Source organism: Vulpes lagopus, chromosome 6 (assembly GCF_018345385.1).
Source record: "Vulpes lagopus strain Blue_001 chromosome 6, ASM1834538v1, whole genome shotgun sequence".
NCBI classification, from domain to species: Eukaryota; Metazoa; Chordata; class Mammalia; order Carnivora; family Canidae; genus Vulpes; species Vulpes lagopus.
Window position 1 is genome coordinate 45,484,397 of NC_054829.1, and position 6,557 is coordinate 45,490,953.

The following is a 6,557-nucleotide window of genomic DNA, read 5'->3' on the forward strand; positions in this document are numbered from 1 at the left end:
TATTTGCCAAGAGATAAAAGAGCTGATCCTGTCTTATCTCAAACCTTGGTATACAGTGGAACCATTTCTAAAAAATGTGTTATCACTAGAGTTTAAGATTGAGGTCCCTCTTTTTTAGTGCTTAATGAAGTCCCCTAGAGAGTGTCTGAACAATGACTCCCATTAAATATAACTCATTTTCTTTAACATAAGAGTTTGGGAAAATGTATAGATATCTCCAATGCTTTTACTTGAATCTTAAATTCCACTGTGGCATCTTTACATTTGAACAATTTTGAACACAGAAACTGCATACATACATAGGATGTTAAATCTTTAAAAAAAAAAAGTAGACCATAATGTTTAAATTTATTTATTTATTCACGATAGACATAGAGAGAGAGAGACAGAGACACAGGCAGAGGGAGAAGCAGTCTCCATGGCGGGAGTCCGATGTGGGACTTGTTCCTGGGTCCCCAGAATCATGCCCTGGGCCAAAGGCAGGCGCCAAACTGCTGAGCCAACCAGGGATCCCCAATATGGTCTACTTTTTAAACAAAATAATTTCATCTTATAATTTTAAAAGTGACAGAATATAAAGGCTGTCTTTTTTTTTTTTAAGATTTTATTTATTTATTCATGTGAGACACAGAGAGAGAGAGAGGCAGAGACACAGGCAGAGGGAGAAGCAGGCTCCATGCAGGGAGCCCAACGTGGGACTCGATCCTGGGACTCCAGGATCACACCCTGGGCCGAAGCCAGGCGCTAAACTAACAAGCCACTTAGACATCCCGAGTATAAAGGCTTTCTCTGTCCATTTGCCCTAATATGAAGGAGGTGAAATGGAGATTGAATTGGGGGTAAGGTATCAATCATCTGTGCAGCTCTAAAAAGGTAACTTAAATTCTGGACCTCTTCTATTATCCATCATGGAGGGTTGGAAACACACCAGGCTCATCCCTAGGTCATTTTCAGTTGTACCATTCTAGAAGGCCACAAGCCAGGGACTAAGTCTTAACACAGTTCTAATTCCCTTCTCCACCTGGATCTAGAAAGCCAGTCATGGATCCTCCCACTAGTTGTAGAATAAATAGATTTGCAAATTAAATAAAGTGGGGTTTATTACTCAACCAACCAACACACACAAAGACTGCATTACAAGAAACTCACCTATGATCGGTCAGGAGCTCTTCAAACTATTCAAGGTCAACCTCCATACCCACACCATAAACCTCAGATATTGTTGCTCTTAACAGAGACCCCTTCATCTTCCTGCGCAACTCCCCTCAGCCCTGTTCACACCCTGCTTCATCAGTTTCAGAATCAAGGGTGAAATGTATAGTGGGAAATGAAACTCAGAAGGATTCTCTATTTTCAAAAGTGAAATCTAGATTAGAATCACATTTTGCTGGTAGAAGCCTCTCTCAGAAATCTATTGTTGTTTAACTACTATAGCCCTTTCTCCATAGGTTAATCCTCTCCATTAGAATAAACTAAAAGAATAATTTAATACTTTAGATTCTCTCCCCTTTTTCCAACCCTGCCAACTATTGGGGCATTCTTTCTCATCCATCTACTGAGTGGAGACTAGAAAGATGTGGGAACAGTCCCTCAGTGCCTTCTTTGTAGTAGCCTGGTCCACATTTGACCAGCAGGGTCATTGGTGTGACTGTCTAGAATAAGAATTTGGATTCCACTATCAGATTCTTGATATCACCAATTATCAGGAGCTCTGCAGATTTTCTTACTTTCTCTTTTTAATTTTATTTTTAATATTTTATTTATTTATTTATGAGATACACACAGAGAGGCAGAGACATAGGCAGAGGCAGAAGCAGGCTCCCTGCAGGGAGCCTGATACAGGACTCAATCCCAGGACCCCAGGATCACGACCTGAGCCAAAGACAGATGCTCAACCACTGAGCCACCCAGGTGCCTCTCTCCTTTTGATTTTAAAAGTTACTCCTGAGAGAAGTATTTTACTTGGGCAGGGATAATACTGGTATATGCAGGAGACTAATTTCAAATATTATAATCAGGATCTTTAGGACACTCTATGTCAAGAGATCTTGCCATCTAAAAATGTCTCCTTGAAAAATGATCCAATTAAAAAATGAGCAAAGGATTTGAATAAACATTTATCTAAAGAAGATATACAGATGGCCAATAGGCCCAAGAAAAGATGCTCAACATCACTAATCCTTAGGGAAAATTGCAAACACAAAGAAATACCAATTCATACCCTAATTAGTACGGCTACTGTCAAGAACAAACAAACCCCCAAGAAACACAAGTGTTGGTGAGGATGAGGAGAAATTGGAACTCTGGTGCACTGTTAAGGGATTGTAAAATGGTAGAGCTACCGGGGAGTAGTATGGCCATTCCTCAAAAAATTAAACAGAATTACAATTTGATCCAGCAATTCAATTATGGGTGTGCCTCAAAAAAAGTGAATGCAGGGACTCACACAGATAATTGTACAGCCATGTTCATAGCAGCATTATTTACAATAGCTAAAACATGCAAGCAACCCCAGTGTCCAACAGATGAATGACTAAACAAAGCATGGCATATACACACAATGGGATATCATCCAGCCTAAAGAAAGAAGGAAATTCTGACACCTGCTACCACATGGATGAACTCTGAAGACATGATGGCAAGTGAATGAGGCCAGTCACAAAAAGACAGATACCGTAGAAATCCATGTATATGAGGCACCTAGAGTAGTCCTACTCAGAGACAGAAAGAATAGTGGGTTGCGTGGGGCTGTGAGGAGGAGAAAATGGAGAGTCATTTTTTAATGGGAATAGTTTCAGTTTGAGAAAATGAAAAAGATCTGCTGATGGATAAGTAGTAATAGTCATACAACAACATCAACATACTTCATGCCACAGAAAATTTATCTAAAAATCGTTAAAATGGGAAATTTTATGTTATACGTATTTTACTCCAGTAAAAAAAAGAAAAAAAAAAGGTCTCCTGGAACCTTGGAGGTAGTGGTAAAGGTTGAGAATATGCTAAATTTTCCTTTCACCACCCAGGAAGAAAAACTGACATCTGAGTACCTACTACTCATAGCAGGCACTCACACAGTCACATACAACAGCAAAAACAAAACAAAACAAAACAAAACAAAATACAACAAAGAAAACCCCAAACCTTGATTATGTACTATTAACTTCTCTTTACAACAAAGAAACTCAGGTTTAAACGTTAACGTACCAGGTCAAGTAGTAAGAACCAGTGGTAGGATTCAAAGGCAGATCTGCCTGACTCTCAGAGCCAAAGCCAGTGTTCTTTTCATTCCATGATGTTCTTTTATTCTACCCCATAGTTGTCTTTTTGAACTGGCTTTCTGCTTTGATGATAGAGCTTTTATACTTAAAAGTTAGACCTGCTTTCTGAAGTAGGCTGAAAAAGTCAGTCAACCAAATACATTCACTGTGTGCCCACCATATGAGGCCCAGGGCTGGCCATGAAATAATGGAGTCATGTTTCCACTCAGCCATTGGCCATATGGCAGAAAAAAAAAAAGTACGATTAAAATTTCAGTGTAGGTCGACTCCCTCAAAAGCTCCTGAATACTCTGGGCAAAAGCATTATGTCTTTCAATATTCCATATGGCCAGAACAAGTGGAAACAGCCTCATTTTATAGCACAGAAGCATTTTTATCTTTTTCCTAAACCTTCTACCATCACAGCTACTGATCAGCTGTTACTCACTCATGTTGTGCTTCAAGATGAAATTTAACAATTAAGGAAATGTTTTGTGCAGTACAGAAAATAGGCAGCTCTTAACCGTTTTGTGAAAGAGAACAGGGAGCCCTCTTGACTCTGCTGTGCCTAAGGGCCAGGGTTTCATTTTCTTACTCTTTGTGAAACACACACAGAGAACAACGCAGATTGTCTACACATTCCCAAACAAAGCAGGGTGTTGGCACAATCTAGTGAATACACGGCCTGTAGATAAGTAAGTACCAAGGGGTGAGCCCCATCCTCATACAGCCCAGCTTCCCAACTTTCCACTTCGTTTAATGATAGGTGGCTCAGTCAGGAACTCCAAGTAGCAGCATTTCAGATCCAAGATCATCAACCCCTATATCTCTCCTCTGTGGAAGATTATCTTTCCATATTTAATACTTTAGGAGGGAAATGGGAAGTGCAACTGTGAAATACACAGAATGACTTATCTTGCCTACAGGTTTGATTAAATTCAATGAGTCCACAGGGAAACTCCATGGTTTCAACACCAGCAATCTTTTGCCCCTTAGACAGAGTGCAAGTTTAATTTAATAAGTAACCTCAGAAAAGTAGATATTTTTTCTTTAGTACCTAAAGATTCTTATCTCTCAAAATGTGCTGCTACATCACAAATTTTGAGACGCCAAATCAATTTCAGAAAGATGGCACTAAAAAACAGACCTTACAGCTCTTCCTGAGAATGGTGATAAAGGAGGAAGCATATACACTCTCAATGGCATATTTAGTGTTTAAAAAACCTACATTTTGAGAATTTATGAGTGTCTAAATATGACCTTTTTACTCTTTTTTACTCCACTATAAGCAGTTATTTCTTTCCTTTGAAAATTTATCTCCTTTCATTCTAAAAATTCAAGAAAAAAACCTTTTATCTATGACCATTTATTGCTCACCCACACTTTCTGTTGGAGACAAAGGTTAATTTCTTAAATCATTTCTTCACTTGGGTAGTAAACTCTTCCTGCTACGTAACCTGCCAAAGAAATCTTCCAATTTCATTTTCAATCTGTTAGAGCCCTTTATTGTACTTTCACATATCATTCATAAATATGAACAAGTCATGGTCATGGACTCTCATTAACAGGATCCATTGCTCAAGAGAACCAAAGAACAAAATCACATTCTGATTTTACTACTTGGCTCTGTTTATGGGGTATATAGGTAAGGAGATAACCCAGCTCCACTTGTACATTTTATCCCTCACTGAGGTTAATATGCATCTTGACCTATAGATGAATAAAATCTACATAAGCATCAAAGCCATACATATCTGAATCTGGACAAGTTAGACCTCCCACGCTCCTTTGAGAAAGGATGCAACTTTAGGAGGAGACCTACCCGCAAATGGTAGCTTGCTTCTGAGGCTATCCTGGAAGCAGCTGCACAGAGCCGAAGGAGGAAGGCACCTTTTTTTTTCAACGGTAACTACTGCCCCTCAAATACGCAATTCCAGTCTTTGTTGGCAAATTCTGAATACAAAAGGATTTAACAGCGTCCCCCCCCCAAAAAAAAAAGCTAAATCACAGTCACTAAACTGGCAGAACAGAAGACACCTCAGTCCAATATGTAAGAAAGATAACGTTTTCCACCACTTACACCCTTAAAACCAGGAGACTGCAACGCTCAGATGATGAGCCCACAGCCTCAGCCCCAACTGATTTCAACTGATCCCTGCTTTTCTTTCAAGAGAACTATGCACCCGGCTTCTTACATCGAGCGCGTTTTCCCCACGAATCGCCAAAGCTAAGCGCTAATGAGCCTTCCTTTTAGGCAAACGTGCCGCACGTTTGGTCCTTCTCCAAAGCCCTTCTGCAAGAGCCCAGCCTCATCACTTCCCCCAATGCCCAAGCAAAGTCCCGGTCTGCCCTTGGCCCCGCAGGCGGTGGTCCTTCCCTCGCCCGGCAGGGAGCGAGCGCAGGAGCGGCCCCTTACCTGGGGCCGGCGGCGGGTCGCAGGGCGCGGGTGCGGGGTGTGGGAGCCGAGCGAGCAGCGAGCCCGGCGCGCCCGCCCAGCGCAGCAGGAGCAGGGGCAGGAGCAGGAGCAGGAGCTGGAGCTGCCACCGAGCGGCCGCCGCTGCGCGCTGTGCGTGTGGAGCAGCGGCGCCTGCAGCCCAGGGACTAGTCCCCACCCAGCTTTGTCTTCAGTCATCGTGCTTTCTACAGGAAGCGGCGCATCTCCCACTTCCTCCCCTTCTTGGTAGCTCTTAGCTGCTTTCCTCTCCCCCTCTCACTCAAGCTCACGCTTTCGCCTCCTCCCGTGCTGCTCACCCTACTGCGCCCAGCACCCCACTCCCCCTTTGTTCCAAGTCCCTCTGGTGCCTCTGGTTCCTTCCTTCCCCTTGTCACCCCCTCACCTCCACAGCAGCGTCCAGAGAGCCAGTGCTCAGTGGCCCCCTTCCCCAGGCGCAGTCAGCGTCTTTGCCTGGCCCCACCAGTCGGTGGTAGTGAGGCTGCTGCTCTTGGCTTTGGGGGTCCACAGCCCCTGGCCGGGTTCTGGCCCTGAAATCCAGCAGCAGCCTCAGTGGCCGCTCCTGATTTACTGTGGTCCCTTTCAAGACAGCTAGCTGGGAGCCTGCAGCTTGCAGCTTCTTGCTGCAGCATTTTGCTCTGTGGCCAACATTCCAGCAGCTTCATTTCTCCAAGGTCCCACTACCAGGGAGATCTTGCTTAACCCACATGCTCAGAAAGCAATGGCCCTGTTAAGTATCCTTGTGGGGCACGGGAGCTAAACCAAGTCCTGCACGGCTACCTGTAGCCTGGCAGTGAAGACATAGTCCCAAAAGATTCTCCGTGGTCCGAAGGAATGGGGTAGAGCTG

At 43.3% G+C, this 6,557-nt stretch overlaps 1 protein-coding gene across 2 annotated transcripts in view; it reads right to left on the bottom strand.

Moving 5' to 3' along the window:
- The window catches only part of GNG2 (G protein subunit gamma 2), a 114,109-nt gene extending 107,795 nt beyond the window's left edge, over positions 1–6,314 (bottom strand). Inside the window, exon 1 of one of the 2 annotated variants that reach the window (XM_041759834.1) lies at positions 6,095–6,314. The gene's annotated coding sequence lies outside the window, so the exon portion shown is untranslated. Of the gene's footprint in view, positions 1–5,673; positions 6,006–6,094 lie in introns of those variants that run through there. The other variant, XM_041759833.1, reaches the window with a different exon arrangement.
- Between the last annotated feature and the right edge of the window lie 243 nt (positions 6,315–6,557).